Source organism: Ailuropoda melanoleuca, chromosome 1 (genome assembly GCF_002007445.2).
Source record: "Ailuropoda melanoleuca isolate Jingjing chromosome 1, ASM200744v2, whole genome shotgun sequence".
NCBI classification, from domain to species: Eukaryota; Metazoa; Chordata; class Mammalia; order Carnivora; family Ursidae; genus Ailuropoda; species Ailuropoda melanoleuca.
The window spans coordinates 145,419,054-145,444,370 of NC_048218.1; the positions used below are offsets into that span (position 1 = coordinate 145,419,054).

General features: G+C 43.4%; 1 protein-coding gene across 2 annotated transcripts in view; it reads left to right on the top strand.

Annotated features, from left to right (window-relative positions):
* The first annotated feature begins 540 nt into the window (after window positions 1-540).
* Window positions 541-25,317, top strand: part of DYNC1I1 (dynein cytoplasmic 1 intermediate chain 1) — a 293,984-nt gene continuing 269,207 nt past the window's right edge. For both annotated transcript variants that reach the window (XM_034667979.1, XM_034667985.1), the window contains exon 1: window positions 541-743. The gene's annotated coding sequence lies outside the window, so the exon portion shown is untranslated. The remainder of the gene's footprint in view (window positions 744-25,317) is intronic.

A 25,317-nucleotide genomic window follows, 5' to 3' on the forward strand; every position in this document is an offset into this window, starting at 1 on the left:
TCCCAAACTCCATTTCTGGGTCTTAAAACTTAGCTGTTATAGTAAGCTTTGGGAGAGTTCAAGAATGGTTACCCAGATTTTTAAACGCTAGGATTCTAAGAAGCAATGTTGTGAAAGCAAGGTATACCTATATCTTTTTCTTCTGGGAAAAAAATGGGGAATAAATCAGACTGTGTCTTTGTGTGTAGCGGATGGATCTGAGCTTTCTCTATTTCTACGTAAATGTCCTGAAAGTAGTTGTCTGGGAGTGAAAGTTGTTCAATGTCAGTGGGTCAGCAGCAGCTCCCAAAATACTGAAGCTCTTCTGTTTGGAGCAACTTAGCTGAGTCCTGCCCATTGCACGGGATAGACGGATTGACCTCCCCAGGTGTTCTGCCTGCCACAGCCCTTGGGCCGGCGCCACCCCCGCCCAGCGAGAGCCGTAAGAGAGGGCGAGCGGAGGGCCCTCCCGCGGGAGGGGCGCCGGGCGTGAGGCGTGGAGGGCGTGGGCCGGGGGCGGGGCAAGCCCCGCAGCCTGGGCGATCCGAGGGAGCTGTCAGTGTCAGGCTCGCGGAGAGAGAGGAAGTGCTGGGTCCCCGAGGAGCGCGAGCCAAGCGGCCGGCGCAGCGTGAGACAGCACATCCTGCGCGCGCCGGGCCCGCCGCCCTCGGGAGCGGCTCGAGCCTCGACCCCGCAGCACCCCCCGGGAGCAGCCGCCGAGCTCGCTCCAGGAGCCCAGTTCCGCCGCCGCCGAGCGCGTCCAGGTAAACAGAAGGGGGGGGGGTGTCGCGCTCGCCCGGCCGCCACTTCCGCGCCCCTCCTCGACCCTCCCCGCCCCAGGGTCGTCTGCGCTGGCAGCCGGGCACTAGTTCGGGCCGCCGCATTCGCAGCCGGACCCTAGCCTCACCTCCAGCCCCAGGCTCCTGGGTGCTCCGCTGCGCCCAAAGGCGGCCAGAGCCCCCCAGCGGCAGCCCCCTGCTTCAGCTCCCCGGGTAGAGAGCCCAGAGGCGAGAGCAGAGGAGGAGGGTCGTGGTGTCATCACCTTGTCGCCCACCTTGCGGGCTGGGAGGGGCATCCCAGTGCGCCCCGCCTCGGTCTTGTCCTGGGCTGCAGAAGGCTAGCGGCGGTGAGATCCGCACCCCTCTGGGCCACCAGCTGACGGTCCCTGGGGGAGGGGGAGCTGCGGAGGGAAAGGAAAGGATGCTGTTTGATTACATTTTCCGCTGTCTGCAAAGCTCTTAGATGCTGTTGCTACCCGCCAAGTCGGAGGGAGCGAATGTACTTCCAGCAGGGCATTAATTAAACACTCACGCAAGATGATGCCAGTTTCTCTCACTGCTGCAAAAAAGTGTGGTCGGGGGATGTGTTTTCGTAAACACTTTCCCAGCCGCGTGGCTCTCCTTCCCCCACTCCCACTCTGGAATTGCTCTGGCCTTATGAATCTGTGCGTCGTCATCATAAGGGCAGTGATCCTGGCAGCACTGATGGGAACTGAGTGTGGGAGTCTCATGACTTGTATCTCGATTAATAAGGCTAAGCAGAAACCCAGGATCAGGACAGGAAATTACTTAGGAGATCGGAGACTCAACAAAATGCAGAAGATGGAATATATTTTGTATTCTGGCCTCTACCACATCTAGGTAAGGGGCAAGAACAAGTAGCCAGCCATTTTCTTGCCTGGAATGCCTTTCAAGTGTGCTCTGTAGACTTATTGCAGTTCAGGGTTGTGAAAAATTGCTTCCAAATATTCCAGATTAGCAGAAAGCATAGCTGACGGTAAGACATGGCTAACTGCATAAGACATCATATGGCTAATATTAGCGCAGATGTGGTGACTGTCTATGTACATATTTTCACTGTGAAAATTAGAGTGAAAGACAACCACTGTTAGTGCATTTGACATGGAGAATTCGGGGCAAGTTGCATCCTGAGGGTGCTAGTGGGAATGAGATTAATACTTCCTCTGATTGTTTAAAATGCCAAGTTTTCTCCAAAAGTTTGGGTGTGATAAACAAGGACCCAAACTCTGCTCTTTTGACCACGTTTCTCAATAAAATATACTCAGACACTGCTACCACGCAGTCATCACATGTTCTCTTCATAGGAACCAACTTGTCAACGTTTCTTGAGCTCTGAGGAGCCATTTTTCTGAAAAATCTTGCAGCATCATCCTTAGGAAGTTAGTACAATATGTTTGGGTGTCCAGTGTAGGCTCTTTCCAGCCTATCCAGCTCTGGGCGCAGTGTTTGGCCCAGAACATCTCCTGTGTCTCTCTTTTTCTTCCTTGTCTTGGGCCCCAGATACTGATGCACCTGCTACCCTCCCCTTAGACTTCAAGGATGCTGCAGCGCCTGCTACCCAGTGTTTGAGAGCAGAGGCAGGGCTCAGCTCCTCCACACACCCAGCCTTTTCTCTTCTACTGAAACATGTCCTGAAGCTCTTTGGTGTTTGAGATCTATCATCATTAGGTGTAATCACTGTTACTGATATGGACAGAGAAAATAAACTCAAGCTGCAGGAAAGTGGGGCAGTTCTTACAATGGTGGTCCCTGGTCCCTAGTATCTGACAAACTTTTGAGATGGTAGGAAGAAGTCACACAGCATTTTTGCCATCATGTTTTATGTCTAAGAGGGGGCTCTATTAACTGACTTGCCAGCCCTTCCACTTCCCCAAACACTTTTTCCCAAGTCTATGTTTAATAAATAAGCCTTTCTCTTGACTCCAGCACTGAGTCAAGTAATTCTTAGGGATCCATCCTGGGTGCTGCCCTGTCCGGTCTCGTAAAATATACACCAAGTCTTCAAACTATGTCTCTCAACACAGACTGAGCACAGGCTTCACTCAAAGGTAGTCAACTGAATGGGCTACTCATTCTTCCCCATCACCCTGCTTCTTTCTGTCACTTAACCTAGCCTCAAATGAAAAGGTCCTTTACAAACTTAAGGATATTCATCACTTTGTTCTGTTTACACTTTGCTCTACCACGTAAAACAAAGGTTGATAATATATCGAGCAATTTACCAGTGCTCAATACATTTACTGAATTTATTGCATTACCAAACACATTTACTAAAATGTGTTGAGCGCTTGACCAGCCATTGGATTTTAAATTGCTTCTCTATGTATTAAGTTATTTAATCCTCACAAAAATCTTATGAGTTATATATTTTTAATCCTATTTGACAGATGAGGAAACTAAGACACAATGATATTAAGTAACTTTTTGGAAATTGCTCAGCTACTAAATTAAGAGTCAGGATTTGAACCCTGGGCAGTCTGAATCTACTGAACAATTATATTGGTTAATTTTCATATAGGGATTATTAATCTCTTTTCTTATGTTAGCTCATTTAAAATTTTAATTTTAATTTATAAACCTTCGCCCAGGTCCATGTAAAAAGTATTATTGACTAGGAACTTTTCATAGATATCCTGGACTGATTTTCTTTGCTTCCTCTCTACAGGAAGCCTGGGACCAGAGTGTGAGGGTGAAGCTTGCATTGTATCATAGACACCACTGTCCGTCCAGGTGCAAACCCTGAGGCGCCCACGTGTTCACAAAGGCATGTCCTGATTCTTTGTTCAGAGGAGGCCTCTTAAATAGGAATTGTAGGCATTGTGGAGGGCAGGCACATGATGGTGTTCAGGTGGTCATTGAGCCTGATAACCTTGATGTGAAACTTCATGCATATGTACATAAATGCAGCTTTCTGGAGGGAAGAAGGGTATTTGTGACTAAAAAGAGATTAAGAACCGCTGGTTCACAGTGCACTGTTTAGGAAAAGGGGGGGGAGCTCAGGTCACCCTGCTGAAATATGTTGAAAACAGGGCAAAACTATCCTGTGAGCACCAGCCAAGAAAAACTGTTCACAGTTTCAGAGCATTGTTGACATTTCACTACTGAGGCACACTGGGGGTGCCCCGATGCAGGTGTAACTTAGGCTAATGCATGCTGCAACCAAGTAAGATCTCCAAGCGTGGCAGGCATCCTTAGCTCTGCTTGCCATTCATTGGGTACTTAGCCTGTTTATACAGTCAGGTTCATCAAATCATTCTAAGATTCCTGTAATGTTGACATTTTTATCTTCATTTGACAAACAAGGAATCTGGTGCTTGGAAACATGAAGCCCCTTGGTCAAGGCCACATGAAGCCAGTTTAGTGGGAAGGCTGGATTTCAAATGCAGGTTGGCAAGATTCCAAAGTTCGTTTATTCTGTTCCCATCATATCTCATTGTTTTTCTGTGTGGGATGCCAAAAAGTATCCTTTAGTGTAGCTTTTCATTGTGGCGGAACGGAGAGTCCCTCAGGAACATGCTCACATGCTGATGCGAAAAGCCTAACTGTATTATCAAAGGGAAACAAGAAAAATTAGACCTCTCTCAGCATGGTGGAGGATAGGCAAGCCCTGCTTTCCCTTGAGGTTTGGTAAAGCCCCCTACATTTGATTCTCAAGGGTCACTAGATATCTTGCTGAACACTAAATGCATAGCAGTTCACAACTAAGAGGGCCCAGAAAGTTGACTTTACTGGAGTAGGCATTAGCCAAGGCTTCGTTCATTGCAAAGATGAATTTGTCTCAGAGCTGAATTCGAAGCTGCTCAGCGTTCTGGGGCTTCCCTGATACAGTGACTGTGCCATGATCCGGAACACTAACTTGGTACTAAATCCTCGGAGGACCTCTGCTTACCAGACAGCCTATGTGTCCTTTCATTTGGGATTCATATCCATCCTGAGATCCTCACAGGCAGCTGCTCTTGCTTCTAAAATATTACTTAATCCCTGACATTTCTATGCTCACCCATATCGTTGCTATACTCCTAGAGAACCACCCATTGTTTTCATTTTGGAGCACAGACCAGCTAATGCCATCAGTGTGGCAAACACATAAAGCAGAAATTTATGTTAGAGTCAAGGGCATTCTTTATAATAAAAGTAATGAGTCTCCGGGACTGTGGGGAATGACTGCACTCGATCAACAGATCTGCCTGAGAATGCATACCAGCGTGCTTTATTATGCTTCAAGGTTTTTTTCTCCCATAACCTCTAAAGAATTTTTTAAAATTCTGCTGCTGTCTTACACACGTTTTCAGTTGGCATCTGACAGTTTTCATCGTAAATTTAAAGAATCACAGTGAATGTGATTTCCAGAGTATTGTAAACTTGGATGTTTAAAAATAAAACGATGATGTCATTCTTTGAATCCAATTAAAATCTAAATACTATACCAACCACTATATAAAAAGTACCTGAAGAAGCTCCTCAACAGAAGGGTATTTTTATACCTTGTGGTCAAGCGTCGCAGGCAGATTTGGGGCATCAAGTGGCACTGTATTTGGTCTGGTAATGGGGAGGAACGGCTTTTGCAAAAATGGAGGTGGGAAAAGAGGCCCTGAATGATTCTAAACCATAGGCGCATTCTCTGGCAGGGTCAGTTTTTGGAAGGAAATCAGACAGAAGCTTCAGATCTGGAAATTAAAATGTCGTTAGCTCTTCTCGTGCCTGCGTGGTCTTTAGAAAGCCTTGATGGGCACCAGGGGCACGCAATGCCGGTTATCAGAGCGTGCATGTATCTAGCACAAGTGTTGTTGCTTGTGGGTCATCTGTGGGCAGTGGCCCGGAGTTGGGTCCACGGCCTTCTGTCTGTGTGGCTCAGACTCAAAGTGGGCAGGACTGGAAGGACCTGCAGAGCTGATGGTTCCATTTCCTGCCCTCAGGCAGGTGACTGTGTGGTTAGCTGTCTTTCCTCGATTTAGTGATTTATAGAAGAGATTGACTTACTCTAGTGTGTTTTTACTTTCTTAAGAATTTTGTTTTTTTAAGATTTATTCATTTCAGAGAGAGAGCGAGAGAGAGAGCGCATGAGTGGGAGGGGCAGCAGCAGAAGGAAAGGGAGAGAGAATCTCAAGCCTACTCCACACTGAGCCTGGAGCCCGAGGCATGGCTTAATCTCAGGACCGTGAGATTGCGACCTGAGCCGAAACCAAGAGTCAGACCTTCAACTGACTGCGCCATCCAGTTGCCCCTCTAGTGTGCTTTTAGATCAGCGGTTCTCAGTCAAGGGTGATTGTCCGCCCTAGGGACATTTGGCAAAGTCCAGAGACAGTTTTGGTTATGGCACCTGGGGAGAGAGGGTGGCCACAGGCATCTAGCAGGTGGTGGTCAGGGCTGCCGCTGAACACGCGACAGTGCACAGGACAGCTCCCGTGACAATGAACCCTCCTTCCCAGAATGTCAATAGACAGTCTGTTTTCCTATCAAAATCTTTCCTGCTGTAATTTAAGCCCATTTCTTTGTTTGGTCTTTGACAACGTAAAAGAGTACAACATCTAAGAGGCAGTGTAAGACAAAGGAAAGAAGAAGCTAGATATCTCACTGAAGCTATGGGAACCTCAGTTTCTTCATCTGTAAAACGGGGGATAATGCTACCTGGCTTGCAAAGTTACTGTAAAGATTGCAGATAATGAGAGAACAAGGTTTAAATACATGGTACCCACTCAGGGTGTGGAAGATGGTTTTATTATCCAACATCAAGTATATCATTCTCTAGCCTTCTCTCCTTAGGGATGTGTGTGATCTTGCCTTCCTTTGAACCGGAGGTATGCTCTTTAAATTTTTTTTTTTTATCCTGAGTTATGTGAATGCCTTTTTCCCCTTCTAGACTCCAGGCTCCCCGAGATGTCCTTGCATCTTTCAGCGGAGAGTCTTACCTGTGGTAGGTGCTCAGCAAGCTATGTTGACCTGAAATACTAGCCAGAATAAATCCCACTTAATTTTCCTTTTATTATAAGATTTAATTCTTTCCCTTTGGATCATTTTAATGTGTTTAATAAAAACATTCACTTCCTGAAATGTAGTTTCCATGGCACGTCTGGGCCCAATTTGAATGTAAGCTTGGTAATGCCTAGAATTCTGGAATCCTTGCCTTCCTGAATTAGGATCGCATGGAACATTTCTGCTGTGAGCAGGGGAGTCTTGAGAAGGACCACTTTTCATTCTAGAAATGACAGGCAGGATGGTTTGAGTCTTGTGTTTCTTTTATGAGCCCCCTGGGCTAATTCTTTTGATGTTTGGTTTGATTTCTTTGGTGGGAGGTTTGTTTTCTTTGGTTTCTTTCTGGTGGAAGGAAGGGAGATTTGATTCATTTGTCAGATTTCTATTTTATACTCATGTCTAGAGTGAAGCCAAGAGTAATGTATAGATTTTAAATAGCTCTAATGAGTAGATGATGACACAATATTTTATATCCTTTGCACACAGTTTCCCTTTTAAAATACAGGCTAGATGGTCTACCCTGACCTGAAATAGTACCCATCTCTTTGTGTAACAAGCTGAAGATTTTAGGAATTGAAATGGAATGAAGTCTTCTCCTGTTAAAAGTATTTTAGGTTCTGTCATGCACATAGGGAAGCTTTTACAAGTTTATCTAGTTGTTGAGTGTTACGGTGAGCCCATTCTTGGGGGATGACCATACGATCGTGTCTCAGAATCAGCTTGTGGAACTTCAGCAGTTGGTGGGTTTGGGTGGCTGGAAAGTTAGCAGGCTCTGTGGGAGAATGTGTGTTTGGACAGTGTCCCCTTTTAAAATGACAACAGGGCTCCTGTTTCACCATCTGCCCTGCTAGTATCAAGCTAGCAAGGGGTTGTGGGAATTGGTGTGTATTTTGTGGAAGAAAGAATAACAAAAAAACTCCTCTGCCTGTTTCCTTGAGAAGTGTGACTTTGTTCACTTTCAGAGGGTATAGGTTACCGCTGATTTGGAAAGGGGATCTTCCCTCTTTGAGGGCTTTCAGGCACAGAGGAAAGTGAGAATCTATTTACAGAAGTTAAAATGCCAAACTAAGTCTCCCAATGCAAATATGGACCACCCAGGGACATTGTAACAGGCCAGGTTTTGGGTTTTGAATACAGATTTTCTTGCTTCCTCTTTTAAGCTTTTTAATATTTTTCAAATACTGCTGAAAAGTAATTGGCATATCAAACAAGGATGAAACCCCATATCTTTTGCTGTAGATTTTCAAGGGGGGAATCGTACTCCTTTCTCTTGAGAGCTCCTTGTTTTAAAAATAAAATGAAGGGGTGCCTGGTTGGTTCAGTCATTAAGCGTCTGCCTTCGGCTTAAGGCCTGATCCCAGGGTCCTGGGATCGAGCCCCGCATCGGGCTCCCTGCTCCACTGGGAGCCTGCTTCTTCCTCTCCCACTCCCCCTGCTTGTGTTCCCTCTCTCGCTGGCTGTCTCTCTCTCTCTGTCAAATAAATAAATAAAATATTTTAAAAAAATAAAAAAATAAAAATAAAATGAATTGCTAAAATTTGAAGGCCAACCAATTGTAAGTTTTAATTTCAAGTAGATGAAAAAGTCAGGTTACAAAGCAATTGTAGGGGAGGAGGAAGATGCTCTCTTCAGATGTTCCCTCTCCTGGAGTGTATTCTGCCCAGGAAGGGCCCTTGATCTCAGTAAAATGGTCAGAACTTTGCTTTGGGAGATCAGGGTATTGGAAACATCACACAAGGTAAAACATGGTAAATACCTAATAGAGGCATAACAAAGTTCCAAGAAGGGAAGTGATTAATAATGAAGTGAATAATCACTTTTTTGAATTTTCAGACTGACCGGATGCCACTGTCAACCAGGCAGAATCATTAATATTTCTCTTCATCTTCCTTTTTTGTTCTTGGGCCTAATTTGATCCCAGAACAAATCATCATAGTGGTCAAGAGACAGTATGAGAGTGTGACCTCTGCAGCTGGGGTTCAAATCTCAGTGTCACCAATTACTAGCTCTATGACCTTGACAAGTTATTTTGCCTCCCTGCACCTCATTTTCTTCATCTATAAAACAGGAGTGATAATAATAGGGCCACTTCCTAATGTTGTGGTGAGGTTTGAAAGAATAAATCCTACTTAATTTTCCATTTCTTATAGGATTTAAACTTTTTCCCGTGGATCATTTTGATGTGTTCAATACAAACATTTGACTTCCTGAATGTGTCCCCCATTGGGTCTCTGGGCCCCAAATGAATGTGGGCTTGGTAATTCCTAGGATTCTGGAAGACTTGCCTTCTGAATGAGGATCATACTGTACATTTCTGTCTGTGCCCACCAGAGCAGTGCTGGGCTCAGGGTAAGTACAACATAAGGGCCAGATGGTTAGTCTACATTTTTCCTGGCTTGTGAGGCAGTCTTAGTCTAGAAATCATGAAGAGTATCAGGTTGCTTCTATTTTTATCTTGGAATTCAGTTCTGCTGGGAACACATTTCCTAGCCCCCCGACTTCTATCCCCAGCATTTCACAGTGATGTTAAGTTAAAATCTAAAGTGGTACAGATCCCCTGTGCCTAAATCATGGAAGCATTCTATGTGTTTGAGTCCAAAAAGTTAAAAGGTCCAAGTGCTTGGCCTAGCAGCACAGTGGAGGTTTGAGGAACTAGAGCCCGGGTGTGATGGAGGGAAGGCGGCGAGGCTCCTCTGGGCAAATGTACACCTTTTCTCTCCTGTGTGTCTTCTTGGGATCTCCCCTCCCCTCACCATTCCTTTAGCACAACTTGCCTGAATGCTGCAGTGTGTGGGCCGTAAGAAGGTGAAACGGTAGACATGAGGACTGTCTCATTCACAAATGCCCGTATGAGGACCCCTCTCTACTGTTGCCCAAACTTCTAGGAAAAAGGAAAGTTCATATCAAGACACTGGAGAATTTTTGATTGACTGAACCGTGAAAAAAATAGACTGGCCTCCCTTTAAGGTAGTGAGAGTTCAAGCATGCCACAACCGAGTGAATATTTTCTGTGAAGGGATTATTGTATCAATGAGAGGCCAACCAGTATTTGGTAATCTCCATGTTCTTTTTTCTCTGGATTTAAGAACCTGTGATTTTAGGTACTAGAGAGAGCTTTACATCACTTTTTCTTTTTTTTAAGATTTATTTATTTATTAGAGAGCGCGAGAGTGAGAGTGTAGTGGGAGGAGCGGACAGGGAGGGAGAGGGAGAGAGAGAATCCTAAGCAGACTCCCTGCTGAGCACAGAGCCCTAGCTAGTCTCAGCGCCCATGAGATCATGACCTGAGCTGAAATCAAGGGTCAGACACTCAACTGCTCAACTGACCGAACCACACGGGCGCCCTTGCTTTACATCACTGTCATCACTGGCGGGGCTGCCGTTCACTGAGGCCAGTGTAAATAAGAGGGCAGGTGCCAAACCGGAAAAATTAATGTGATAATCTGTGTCTACTTTCTTTCCCACAGAATTGTTGAAGTTGTAACAGTCAATCATTCATTCTCTCATTCAGTAATCACCCCTTAAGCACCTGTCACACACTGGGAATGCTACAGCAGTGTCAGGATGGGGAGAAGGAAATTTAACAGCTATGACAACCATTAAAAATGAACAAAAAATGCTTGCATCTAACTTCACTCCAGACTGGCCACATCATCATGCAGTTGAGGGCTTGGGCTGACTCTTGCATTTGTTCATTTATTTGTTCATCTGGTAATCTCTTAAGGGCCCTGATGGTATTCAAAGGCGGCTCCATCCTGCTAGCAGCAGAGGCTAGACAAACGTATCATTTCAAAGGCAGAAACCCCCAACTACCATATTCTTTTTACAGCAGGAAGAAAAGCAAACTATGAGACTCCTGGCGGTGGGGGGCGGGGTAGGGTCCTCACCCTGAATGCTTATCACATGCAAAGAATTTATTACAAATGCTAAAGTACCTATTTTGAGCACTTGATTTCTCACTTTTTCATCATATACAGCAAAGGTGTGATATGTAAGGGAAGTGTTAATTCTAGTTGTTTGCATTCCTTAACACATTTGAATAGATTGGATTGGTTTAACATGGAAATGTTTGATTTTTTTTTTCAAGACCCTTACAGGTTTTAAAATAGATAACTTGCTTCTGAAATAAGGAGAGACTGAAGAGCAGAAACGATTGACCTGAGTTATGACCTGAGAATGTAACACCAAGCACAAACCTGTCCAGCTTATCCCCCGTTGCACCCTGCCACCTTGAACCCACTTGACCTTACACTGCAGTCCAATGAAACTGTTTGCCATTCCCCAAACACAGACCACTACCTCCTGTCACTGTGACTTCTCTCATGCTCACTCTCCTTCTGCTGGAAATGCTTCCCCAGTTCAGCATATCCTACCCACGTTTCCATGTGTGGTTCTCATGGTCCCTCCTTTAGGAAGCTCACTCTTTGCTCCAGTTCCTGCATGCCTTCCATGTGCTGTCTGTCTGTCTGTCTGTCTGTCTATCTATCTATCTCTCATCTATCTCTTTCAAGATTTTATTTATTTATTTGACAGAGAAAGCACACAAGCTGGGTGAGAGGTAGAGGGAGAGGGAGAAGGAAGCTTCCAGCTGATCAGGGAGCCTGGTGAGGCTGGATCCCAGGATCCCGAGATCATGACCTGAGCCAAAGGCAGACACTTAACTGACTGAGCCACCCAGGGACCCCCTTCCTTGTGCTTTAAACCTTCATCATGTACTTATCCCATTGTCCCTTGCAGTGAAGCTGTTGTTTTCAGACCCTTCCATATGTGGGGGAAGAAAATTAATGTTCTCTCTCCCTTCTGGGTTCTTGGCTGAGAACCTCCCCCTCCCCCTATTAAAAAAAAAAAGAAAAGAAAAAAAAAAAGATTAACAGGAGGAAAACAAAACAAGTTTATAACTGGTATACTTCCTGTACACATGGGAGAGATCCAGGAAAACTGAGTAACTCTCCAAAACTTCTCAAGCCACCGCACAAAAGAAGTTGGGGGTGGGGAGGCAGTTATGGGAGGTCACCAGGATAAGGGTTAAAGTCATCAGGAGTAAGGGTGTTATGCCGGTTTAAGTCTATGCCTTCTTCACTGATAAGAGTTTCTGGAGACTGAGTCATCCTCCTCTTCCTGGTACAGAGAGGGAGAATCCCTACATATGGAGGCTTCCCTTATATATTTAAGTGTCTCTTACAAAAGGGCAACTTCTACTAAGTTTTTAGAACTTCTCCTATATCTGCAGTTTCTTAAAAAGAATGAGCTTAAGATAATCTTTATGTCAAAAAGTCATATTTTGGGGTGGCATGATCTGTTCCCTTTCACGTGTTACAAGCTTTTTGAGATAGATGTATCTCAATCATTTGTCTAAGTCTCACAGCACCCCAGAGGCACTTTGCTTTGTAGGGGCGTAGTGAGTATTCATTAAATTGTATTAACATAAAGATAAATTCAGCATCAAGGAGCCAACTATTTGGGCTTCCTGGCTCTTAGCAAATTAGAAAATTTTGTTGGTGAATGTGCTTCTCTCTCCTTTGCAAATGTATGGGGAAGGAACCTTGCTCAGATATCCGAACTATTCTCACATCTCCTTCCATCAGGTAAATCATCCCACTCTCTTTCCCCTTCATCCTCTACTGCTTTCCCACAAAGGGTCACTGTTCAAAGGGACTGGAGAGGTGGAGAGAGAAGGTGCTCTGATCTGCCAAAGGAATTTGGGGTCAGGTGGCTCTATGTGCATATGCATGTAGTAGGTTCATGTTCCCATGCTAAGAACATGACTAGGTGACATTCTTGGCCATCAACACTCTTACCTGCAGTCAGCTGTCATATTGCAGCTGCAGAGAGGAGACATCAGTAGTGTCAGTCAGCAGTCAGCTACACAGATAGGCAGGATTAAGGTCTTGAATTGTAGTTCTGAAGGTCTAGATACTAGACTGTTCTTATGTAGCCAAAATTCTCCGGTAGTCCAGTGATGAATTCACACAACCCAGTGCAAGTATATTTTATATATTAGGCAACAAATATAACAACAAATATAAAGTGCCAACTTACTGACTGGCCAGGAGAAATCTAACATCCCATGGGATCACAGTGCCCTTGCTTAGAAGTCAGTATTCTGAAATCTGAGATTTCAGGTTCTTAGGCCCTTGGCATCAGAGGTCTGAGCTGGGCATGGTTGGGACAGTACTAGCCTGAGGGGATTAGGGGTAATCCTGAAGGCTTGGTCCAGAGATTACATGGGTATCAAAAATCAAGCAGATAGTCCAGTCATGTAATATATTCAAAAGGATTGGAAAGGGAGGCAGATAACAATGTGGCAATCATATGACAACTAAGGACACCAGATCACAGCAGAAGAGTTGAGAAGGAGGGTAGGGAGCAAACCTAGGAGAATCTCAAAGCCAATGGAGCTTTGACACTTTATAGAGAACAAGGCTGGGAAGAGAGGAAGGAGCTCACGCAGGCACATTTTGAAGTCAACTTTGTTCATTCATTCAACAAATATTTATTACCAACTCTCTACCAGTCACCATTCTAAGTATTGGCAATACATCGGTGAGCAATACAGATGAAATCTCTGCCTTCGTTGGAGTTTAAATTCTGGGGGAAGGGTCAAACAATGAAAGATACTTAAATATGTTATAGAAGAATAGAATATGTTAATTGGTAATGCGCCTAATGAAGAAAAGTAAGGCAGTAGAAAGGTGTGAGAATGCAGGTGCAGTGAGGGGAGTAGTTTCCTCTTTTCAATAGGGTGGTCAAGTAAGGCCTCAATGAGATGAAATTAGATCTAAGCTTTAAAGAAGCCAGTCATTCAAATACTTAGTATCAGGCCAAGAAATAGCACAAGCAAAGCCCCTGAGGTGGGAGTGTACCCGATGTGTTTGAGGAATAGCAGCAAGGAGGGTCTGGAAATGAGGTCAGAAAAGTAATGAGCCTGGATTGTGGAGGGCCACGGAGGCCGTTGGAGGACTTTGGCTTTTACTCAGATGGGAGCCATTGGCGAACCTTATGCAAGGAAGTGACATGATTTGGCTTGTGTTTTAAAGAATTACTGTTATAGCTGAGAATAGCCTGCAAGGAGAGGGGCAAGGGGAGGAACTAGGAGGCCATTTCAGAGCCTTTTGCAATAATACAGATGAGAGATGTTGGTGGTTTAGATGGTGTGATGGCGGGGGAGGTGGTGAAAACAGGCTGATTCTGGAAGCGTTTGGAAAGTAGCGCTTGAATAATTTGCTAATGGTTCAGATGTGGTGTTTGACAGAAAAATCAGGGATGACTCCAAGATTTTTGGCCCGAGTTAACTGGAAGGCTGACTCAGGAGTTGCCTTTGGCTGACACGTGGAAGACTGAAGGCTGGATGAAGTACATGGAGCCAGAGCATGGAGAGCAGTTGTCACAGCTGGTGTTTCAAGGTGGTGGCCTGATGCCACTGTGGTGACCCTCCTGACGGATGCACAGAAAAAATGATGTCAGCTGGTCAGGGTGTCCTTTTCCCAGACATACTGCAGAAAATCTGAACAAATACATAGCACTTTTCCTGTCATTTCAAATCCATTTTTCTTTAATTATAACAGTTTTTGTAGTTGTTCACCTCTCATGTCATGGTGGTTTCCATGACATTGGCCAACCCTACCTGTAATATTTTGGTCCATCATTATAGTTCTGGCTTGGGTGATAGCCTGTGTTTTAAGATAAGGTCTAGTTTAACTCTCAGAAAGTGATCATGCTATATTTACATTATTTCTAAATCCTTGGAGTATACCTGCTATCATCATCTCATACCACACCTAATGTCACTCAAATTAGGGAAGTCACTTTTATGTCTCCACTCTGCCGCTTCCCAAGGCTATGGTTGGCATAGGTCTAATCGGAGTGATGTTCAATCAAGGACATCAGCCTTGACTGTGAGAGGCATTCCTTGGGGTGATGGTGACACCCCAAGGAATGGGGGCAGCCTAAGGGGTAGAAAAGGAGGTAGATGTGTCCATGACAGTTACTACTTAACTTTGGATATTTTGTTACTCCTTTGTATGGTCTTGAAAATTGAGATATGATTCTTCTTTCTCTTTAATTCTTTCTGCCAAGTTGGTTTTCTTCAAAAGCCAATACACACAAGCCTGCACCCTATTTTCACTCAAAGAGACAGATGGTTGAAACTGACTCTGGCTAAGTTTTGTTTTTAAGTCTTGAAGTAAAAAATACACATGAGTATCAGAAAGGTTTAAGCCTTTTAGGACTGGTTAAGAAATCTGTTGTGAACACTGCCTCATACCACTGAGTTATCTATTCACATACAGAATACTGTGTGCTGGGCCAGGCGAGGGATTTTGCAGCCAAGCTTTTCAAATGGGTATTTGCTTTCTAAAAAGAATATAAAAGTTATGCTGATGGGACAAATAGCAAATTCCCAAATCCCAGGGTCATTTGGCATCTGTGCTGACATGGTCTGTAGGAACTATGTCATGGTTGTGCATTTCTGGCTGTATTGATTTTCTGTGCTCTTATAGACATACATGGGTAGCCGGAAAAGCGGGTTAATCTTTGTAAGTACATCTGCCTTGATGTGCTTGTGCCTTGAAGTATCCAGGGATTTTATTTTATTTTTTTATTTTATTTTATTTTTTGTTTTTTTAATTAATTAATTAATTAATTTTCACTTTCTTTCTCCGGTAGATTGAAAAAAGTAGAGCTGAGCTTGCTTTGGTCATTCTGTGGTAGTGCTCTGCAAATGGATTGCAGGCTACATGTGTACTTGGATATTAGTGTCTTGACTCTCAGGGCATTCAGAGCCCGGGGTCAGTCTCTTGTGATAATGAACAGCTATCTCTGTTTACCCCAGTGTGCTGTACAAATATCATCGTGATCTCTGGGTGTCATGTCATGCAAAATCTTGACTGAGAAAGGACAAAGGTAGAGAGATACATTAATAATTTAAAATTTGCCAGTTTCAGAATTGAGGTAGCTCAATATACCTCAAACTCTTTAAACTGCAACTAGGAATAATAAATAACATTTACACGTAACAGTGAATATATGCACGTCCAAAACAAGTTCCGTGAAACAGTTGTTGCCCTTATCGTGTGCAGTGCATTCGAATAGTTCCGATCTGTTCATCACAAAAACTGCCGCCAGCAACTACTAGCTAACTTGATATTGTAACTCACCAGTGGGTTGCAACCCATGTTTAGAAGGGCTGTTGCCGTGTGTATTGCAAGCTAGGAAAAAGTTGCCCCGTCTTGTACTTGTTCAAATCATTCCATGTTTCCCTGCTGCCTCAGAGGATTTCCGAGCCTCTGAAAGCTGGCGGGGCAGCCCTTTGACTGTAGGGTGACCAACTGGTCCAGGCTTGTCTGGCATTTTCCTGGTTTTAGCACTGAAAGGCTTGCATTCAGGGGACCCCCTCCCTTCTTGGCAAACCGGCATGGTTGGTCACTCAACCTTTGGGATCTGATATCTGGCTGCATTTCCACCCTCACTTTGTTCCATTTGCTTTTGTATTCAGTGCTCCATCCATATCAAATTACCTGTCCCACAGACTGGCCATTCTCTCTCTCACCTCCCCGCCTTTGCCCATGCTTCCCTCTGCCTGCTGTCCGCTGGTCTGATCTTCCGCTGTGACGGTCTGTGTTGTCACCCTCTCCACAGAACCTTCCCCCTGCGTCCTTGTGAGCACAGTCGTACCACGGACTACATTGATTTACAGGATCTTTGTGGTTTTCTCACCTTTCTTATTCTTTATCACCTGTAGAATAAACAGGAGAAGGAAAACTGCTGATACGATGTGGGTGTCTATGGCAAAGAAAGAACACAAAGGAAAATGAATGCACCAATGTAGATGCTAAGGCCCGTAGGGTGGAGCGAGGGAAGATGAGAAAAACCTACCACTACAGGCACGTGCAGCAGTTATGAGCACGTGCTCCGAGACTGGGCTTTGAATCCTGGCTTTCTGCATGTCAGAGGTGTTGATTGGGGTCCCTCCTCTGCATGTGTTTCCCTGCTCATCATAACATCAGCAGGGATGGATGGTTTTTTAAATTAGGTAGGCTTAATTACAAGTTCATAAGTATTTTGTAGTTAATTTGGGAGAGTATTGAATTAATTGGTTTTAAGATGCCGAGATATATTAATAACTTGTATTTTTAGAAGATTAAAACAGATTGACTTTGTGAACACTTATATTGCTGAGTTATATTGAGAAAATCTATGCTGACTTCATTATTTAAGCTTTATAGTTTTTCCTTCCCTTATTTTTATTAATGCGTCTTGATCATATTTCTTTTGGTATGACAGTTTAAATTGGTCCTTAGCTGTAGGTGCAAGAGCATTGGGGTGGCTTGAATTTCCCTGTTCTCTGTCAGGATAGTGTGTCCGCTCTGGGCAGGCCTACTGGCCATGGCTGTCTTGACGTAGCACACGGAAATCTGGCCCTTTAATGGGAACAGCAGAGTCAAAGCCAAAGCTGGTCATGTCTGAAGATTTGCTTGTTATCAGTTATTTTAAAGATCAGCCCCACAGGTTCCCTGAGAGTTGTTTATTTTTAGACACGTTCACTCATCATCTTTGCAGCTCAGAGAAACAGCTTCAAGTGCAAGACGGCTGTGTTCTAGAGCACTGATATTTTTACATCACTGTTAAAAAGAACGCTCAACTGTCAGTATGACTATTTACCCTCAAGGCGTTTTGGGCAGTAGAGTCTAGATTTCTGAATTTGTTGGTTGAGATAAACAACAGAGGCTGTCAATTATAAATAGAATGGATTTTTGTTAAATAATCCTTTTAGAGTCAGAAGACTGAGATTAAAGATGTAAACCAGGCAGGAGAAAATTGCATCAATGGGTATATAATGGTAGTGACTTAGGAAAAGATAGTTCAGTGGATCGGGCAATGTTAGGATCATGTGTTCGTTGCACATTTGTACTAGTGGGTGACAAATCAGTTCCTACCCCCTTCCCGTGAGAATAGAAATTGGTTGCATAATAAGGGAGAACTTCTGAGCTTGGTCATTTAAAAGCTTTGTGCACTGACACAATTTATTGATGATTAGGAAATTCCTGATAGCGAAATCACAGATTTTTTTTTCAAGATTTTATTTATTTATCTGAGAGAGAGAGCATAAGTGGGGGGGGGGGGACAGAGAGAGAGGGAGAAGCAGACTCCCTGCTAAGCAGAGAGCCTGACTGGAGGCTCAATCCCAGGACCCTGAAATCATGATCTGAGCCGAAGACAGATGCTTAACCAACTGAGCCACCCAGGTGCCCCACAGATTTCTTAATTCTATCTACTGGTTGTTCAGCAGTTCAAGAGACCTTTCCTGAGCACTCACTGCAAGGCACTAGAAATATAGGCATAGAGTAGACATGGCCCATCCCTTTGAGGGACTTGCAATGTAGCAGGAGGAGAGAATCACATAAATAGGACGTAACCAGGCCGTGAGGCGCGTGTCCCAGCAGCCCATGCTCAGGGTACTCTAGGGCCACCAGTGAGGAGTACTTGGCCCCAGCTTAGAGCCCTAAGAGGCCTTCCTGGAGGGAATGTGACTGAGCTGAGACAGACGGTTAAATAGGAATCATCAGGTCATGAGTGGTGGCAAGAGCATTTCTGGAATTCGTAAAGGTACAAAGGAAGGAAACAGCTTGATACATGCCAGTAAAACGTGAACTAGGAAGTAGAGGGATATGTGGACAGAGAGATGGGCAAATAGGGCATCTTCTGTTCATGGTGGGGAGTTGGGACATGTTTTGCATCTAGAAGGAAGTCGTCAAAGTGTTTTAGTCAAGGATCATCAGATCTGAGCGACAGGAAGATCACCACCAGTGTGGAGGATGCAGAGATCATCAGGGAGTAGGCTTAGCATGGGGACAGGAAGATCAGCGAGAAGAGCATTGTGGTTGTCAGATGAGCCCCGTGGAGACTGGCATAGGGCAGCATGAATGGACACAGATAGGCAAGGGCAGGCTTGGAAATGTCAGGTGGCAAAATTGGGAGGCGTGGTGAAAAGTGGCTATGAGAGTGTGGTGAGTTTGAGGATTTCAGGGCTGATCAAGGAGAAGGCGGGACCATGAGGTGGCAGCATTGCACAACACACTTTATTGGGTGGCACTTGGATAGTATTGCATGGGAGGGACATCCCTCATAGCAGGAGACCTTCTAGACTCTGAAGCATGGTGCCGCCACCCACCAAGGGAAGAGGGAATGTGTCCAGGCGTCGCCGCTCCACAGTCAGGTAGGGAATCCTGGGGTGGGGGGTGTTGTTTTATCTCTAGCTAGCAGATATTGGGTGAAGTTTTGCTGGGTAGGCAAAGTAGGTGGGCTCTAAGTGGCTAAAATATACTTGCTTGAGCTATATTTAAAGCAACTGGATATGTCAGAATTTATTTGGTGCCACAGGGCATTGAGCTGATGGTTCTAGCTTGATATAAAGAAGTAACAATGTAGGGACCAATACGCAGGGGCCATCTTTAAACATTACATAACAGCAAGTGTTTGTTCAGTGCCCATTATGTGTCCAAGATGAGGCCAAGGAGCCACATGCACGTTTCAAAGGAAGGTGACATCATGGTCTGTGGAGAAGTTGCCCCTTTCTATGTGCTCCTCAAAAGTGCCCCTTTGGGTAGAGAAGCTCCTTTCTGTTTGCTCTGAAGGGCTTTTGAACCTGTAGGAGCCCAGATACATAGTCTCATACCATAAAAAGTACCGTAGTGGTAGCCTTCTTTATTTGGTTTCTTTCCCTGACATCTGGCCGAGGCAGGTGCTACATCTCTCCCATTTATCTTGACCTGACACTGGGGGCTTCTACAGGATTCTCTGTGCACAGTCACACTTCCTCATTCACTCTAGTTTCCCTCCTGACGTTCCCCAGAGGGCTCTCATCTCCTTTCTTCTGATTCTCTTTTCTGGTTCCTTTTCTATCCTAATTCTTAGTGACAAAACACTGCCCTCTGGTTGCCCAAACTGTCCCATCTTTAGTTTCACACTCTTTCAAGGATGCTGCTTGAGATGCGCCCTTCCTAAGGACCCTCGATAGTGCCTGAGATTAACTCCAAGATATGCTAAGATATGAATGGCTGATTCCCTTAATTGAGGAATGATTCTTTTAACACAGAGAAGCTTGTTGAGTCTCTCAATTGGTAGAATACACTGTCGGGGGCAGAAATAACTCAAAATTTTTCAGAACTTTTTGGCAAAGATGACAATGGCTTTTGAGGCCCGTGAGTTCTAAGAGCTCTCATCTCTACTCTGTTAACTAGATGAGAGGGCAGATCCCCTCTGGATTGATTTTTCACTCTAGCATAATGGGCCTCTGTGCTGAGTGCTTGAGAGTCTCTTCTGTGTAATGTGCCGCGATTGCCTGTGCTTGATTGCAGCTTTAGCAGGACAATCCGGGTAGCTCAGAATCCGCAACAGTGAAAGTGCGACCAGAGACAATAGGCAAGACACTACACTCTTAAATATAGCTCACAAATCCAACAAGAGTGATACGAAAAGCTTAATTTAGAAATATGGCCTGATTTCCTAGTCAAGAATTAACCCCATGTGAGTAAAATTGAGAAGAGCCCAGAAAAATCAACATAGATATTTAACTGTATGTATGTACTGAGATTTTTATCTCCCCCTCCCCCGACCCCCATTAAAAACAGTAGTTCTCTACTGACATAAATAGATCCTTGGTACAGGGATGAAACTCTTGCCATCTTGGGACTACCCAGTAGGGGCTTTGGTGGTGCGTTTGGGAATTTCCGAGGCAAAGCCTTTTCTCCCGGTGTCAGCAATTTGCATTTGCCACCACCAGGTGGTGGTAGAGAGTGACTGCAGGTTTGGACTAGAGGTAGACTGATCAGGAGACACCATAAAAGCTCTTTGTTTAAGAAGAGCTTCCTTTTGACTAAAATGGGTAAAATCTTGAATAAGTAAACACTGAAAGGGAAGCATTATTTGGCAAAAGTATTCAAGGAAAAAGGAGATCTGGTATTTCGAGCTCTGACTTGTCCACTTAATGGTAGTGAACTTAGATTTCTGCATCTCACTTTCCCTGCTGAGGGGTAAAATACTGGTACTGGATTTTATAGTCTTTGAAGTTTTTGTCCTGAAACAAGCATGTATAATTTTAATGACTAAAACAGCAAAATTAAAAGAAGGAAAGAATTAAAGACTTCGCACAACAGCGAAGTCTACATTTTATCAGCAACCATTTTAGTGTACTTTATAGCCAGGCTGAGGCCATTAATTTGTGCATGTGTAGTGAGGGGAGGAGGAGAACGAGGAGTGAGGGAAGACTTCTCAGTTTCTCTTCCTTACCTGTTGCCTGGCTTAAGCCAGTGAGGAATGAGAAGTCACTCATAGATGGATCTGTGGAGCCTTTCCTCCACAGCCTTCCATAGGGGTTTCCGTCTAAAGCCCTCTGCGTAGGTTCTTCGATACCGACCCTTAGCAAAATTCCGACTCAGTCTCGAGAGGCTTTAGAATCAACTCTACCTTATCAGAGGCAGGGAAGGCAACGTGTGGTCTGAGGATCCCTGGGGATCCCAAGATGTATTCAGGAATCTGTACGGCCAAAACTATGTTCACAAAATGTTATTTTCATTTGTCTTTTTTGCCATATTGACATTGCAGGGATGGTGTGAAAGCAATGGTGGGTGCCCCTGCTGATGCCTGCCCAGGAATTGAGATAGTGGCACCAGACAGTACCAGTACCGGCATCAGACTCCACAGCCACACACTTGCACTTGAAACAAACCAACCAGCCCCGTTTCATTTAAGACTATCCCTCATGAAGCAGAAAAAACTGTTAGTTATATTAAATCTCTACTCTTGAGCACATGTCCTTACCACGTGACTAATGGGAACACAGAAGGCACTTCGGCTGCCTACCAAAGTTCGCTGGTTGTCTTGAGACGGATTTGGGCAATTGTGTGAGTTACAAGCTGGACTAACTGCCTTTTTTCATGAGACACGATGTTTACTTGAAGGAGCAATTCACAGACAAACTATGATTATTCAGACTTGGGTATTTGGCGGCAACCTACTCAACAATCAATAGCATAGGCTTGTCACTTCAGGAACATAACTGGCAGTATTTGTGCTAACAATAAAATTTGAGCTTTCGAGCAAAATTTAGAATTTTGGGAAGTTTATATCTGCCACCATGACAGCTGTACCATACCTAAAGACCCTTCTAAAGAGTTTGGTAGTGACTTTACCAGGTTTGATTTTAGGATATCGTACAATGAAATGTGTCAACATTTGAGAAGTCTGTATAATTTTCTAAATAATTTGCTAGATAACGAATGCATAATGTCATAAAATCATACATGAATAAAAGATTCCAAGTTTAAGATAGACCAATAAATGTTAATGTAACAGAGTACAGAAAGTTCATTGATTGATGTTATCGCATATTCACTTGGCAACAACTTTAAGAAACTGACATTTGTTGAATTTTGGCGTAATATTGAAGAATACCCACAATTGCCTTAAGAGGCTATTTAAATACGCTTCCTTTTTTGGAATACGAATTTATGTGAGATCAGATTTTCTTCATAAGTAAAGTAACATATTACAACAGACTGAATGCAGAAGCAGGTGTAAGAATCCAGTTGACTTCTATTAAGCTAGATATTAAAGAGATAAGTGCAAATGTAAAAACATTATACTCTCCTTACTATTTTTTTTTTTTTGGCCTTGGAAAGTATGGCTGTTTTTTCATGAAAATTTTATATTAGTAAGTAACAAGCTTATTGTTGTTATTTTAAAATGAATTATTAAATATTTAAAGTTTTATTGGTTTTAATTTTTAACACACGTAGTGTTGATAGAGGTAATCCACATAAACAAAAGCTCTTTGAGGTCACCGAGAATGAAGAGTATCAAGGGATGCTGAAAACAAAATGTTTAAAAATTGCTCATCTACAGAATGAGTGGACCAGGCCTAGGCATCTTCCTACTATGCGATGGATTTTATTGAAAGTTNGGGGCTCGATCCCATAATGCCAGGATCCCGCCCTGAGCCGAAGGCAGACGCTTAACCGCTGTGCCACCCAGGCACCCCTGAAAGTTTTGTTTTTACAGTGTACTGATGGCTGTAGAAATTTAGCAAATAACCCTCCCACATCTTTCACCAGCCAACTCCCTCTCAAGACTTCTGTAACCCTCCTTCTACAGAAGGTGAGACATCGCTGTAAAAACTGACAAATGGTTGTGGTCCGTATCATCCCTTGGCCACATATCCAAGTGGAGGAAGGCAGCTGTATTTTATGAAAAGCCAGGCAGGTGAAACAAGGTTGTGCAAGATCAGATTTCTTATGCATACCTAGTGGCAGATGAAAAGTTCAGTGGCTCATAGTAAAGAGCTGACAAGAGCAATTGTTTCCAGGCAGAAAAAGAGAATTTGTTTCTGGGTCTTTTTTTCAATGAATCTGGCAACAGCTGGGCAATGATTTAAACCTCCTGGGATTCTGACTTGAAGCTTAAAAATACATTTGCATATGCCAGCATTAGAAATGGAATCTCAAACTGCTGCCAACATAGACAACCGAAAGGAAATAGAGGTCTATATTGTTCAAAAGCTAAGCCTTGGGAGGGTCTATTACTTGGCAGCTGTGTAAACAGAACTAAACCCTTCGCTTCTCCTCTGTTAGATGCGTGGTTCTAGACAGGACTAAACCATCCCATGATCATATGTGCTGAAGTGAAAATGTAGTTGGTAGGTCTCAGTGGGTTCAAGAAATGCTGAAAATTTTCTTTTCTTTTTGGATGTGTGTGGACATACGAAGTGTGAAGGAGATGCAAGGTTAACTGGTAAGACAAGGACAAGTGTGAAAATGACTTCTGGGGGTGCCTGGGTGGCTCAGGCAGTTAAGCGTCTGACTCTTGGTTTCAGCTCAGATCGTGATCTCATGGGTTAGGAGATCGAGCCCCGCATCAGGCTCCACACTCAATGGGAAGTTTGCTTGAAGGTTCTCTCCTTCTGTCCCTACCCCCCCCAAATAAATAAATAAATCTTTTAAAAAGTACATGTTTTGTTTCTTCCTTCCTCAGTGTCCCTGTTTTTCTCTCTCATGTTTTCCTCTTTCCTTCTTCTCCCCATTTTTTCCTCCATTGAGATTTAGGACCATGAGGCATTTCTATGATGGAGCAGCAGGAGTGATCCTCCCTGCAACTAACTTCGTCAGAGAGGAAACCATTCCTCCATGTGCCTTTCCATGCTCTGGGGGAAGTGGGTGACATAGGGGAGGATGCCCACCTGGACAGCTTGATAACTGTAATTATGTTCAACAGAAAAAATAAGGAGAATTTTACTACCACTCAATTAAATGACTACATTTAATTTAAAAAACATTTTTTTATCTGAGTAACATTTCTTTAACCACGTACCTTCCATGTTATAATCAATTGGATTGAGAAGCTCCTCCTATTTGCTCTGAAGTGCCTTAGACTCTCTTGGAGCCCAGACTGGGTTTTCTCACTCTGATTATATTGCTACTAAATTAGTTAATGCTATACCTTTAATGTGTTTCTCACTGTAATAATTTTTGAATGACTGCAGTGAACATTGAATGATGACTTTGGTTATTAGGACTGACTTAGTGATGGGGGAAAGAGTTGGCAGGGTAAAAAAAAAAGAAGTAATAATAATAATAATAATAATAATAGAAAAAGATGAGGAGGAGAAGGAAAGAGGAGAAACAACTTTTCTGGGTGTTTAATATTTGCCAGGCATCATTCTAAGCTCTTTACCCCTGTTGATTCATTTACTTGGATCAAATGGCTGTTTATGGGGTCAGAGATGGGCTGAAGCAAAAATTATGAGAACTGAGACGTTTGGGAGGAAGGGTGGAGGTGAGTTATAGTGAAGCAAGGGAATGAAGGGTGAACGAGGGTTAAGAAGGGATCTACATTAGCTACAAATTTTCTATGCAGCCAACATGCTTCTTTATAAATTATTTTGAATTTCTCCATCTAATTTGTTGAATGAGTACTAGTATTTCCACTTCATTGAAATCAAGTATATCCAAAATACATATTTTGAATCAAAAGTAGAGATTTTCCCCGAGTTGTATAGATTGTCCTCATTAATCTTGTCTTTCAGTGTTTGTACATGAGATCTATTTTCTAAAATAGGGTAGACATTAGATGTCAATGTTTTCATCTTGGACAATGTGACATTACAAAGGAATTGTTTTTCTTCTGTTGTTCAGTTCAATTATCTTCAGATGTCCTTAAACCTTACTAGTCATTTATTATTTCATTTTCCTCTGTTTTTTTTTTTTGCCATTTCCCTTAGAATATTAGAGCCTTTATTATTGGTTTCTAAGAGATCATTTATGACTAAGGATGTTAACCATTTACCATGCCTTGAAAATGAAATACCATGCGTTCTCGCCAACATTTTACTGTGACATTTTTCTTTTTGGTTGCAAGGAAGTTGTGTATTGAAATATAATAATGTTCTGTGTTTAAAAAAAAAAGGAAATCAGAAGTAGAGAGTTGAAATTTGACAAAAAAATTATAGGGGTTGATTGGTATATGGAGCCAAGAGGAATGGAGTAGCTGATTTGAACTTTTGGATCTCTCTCGT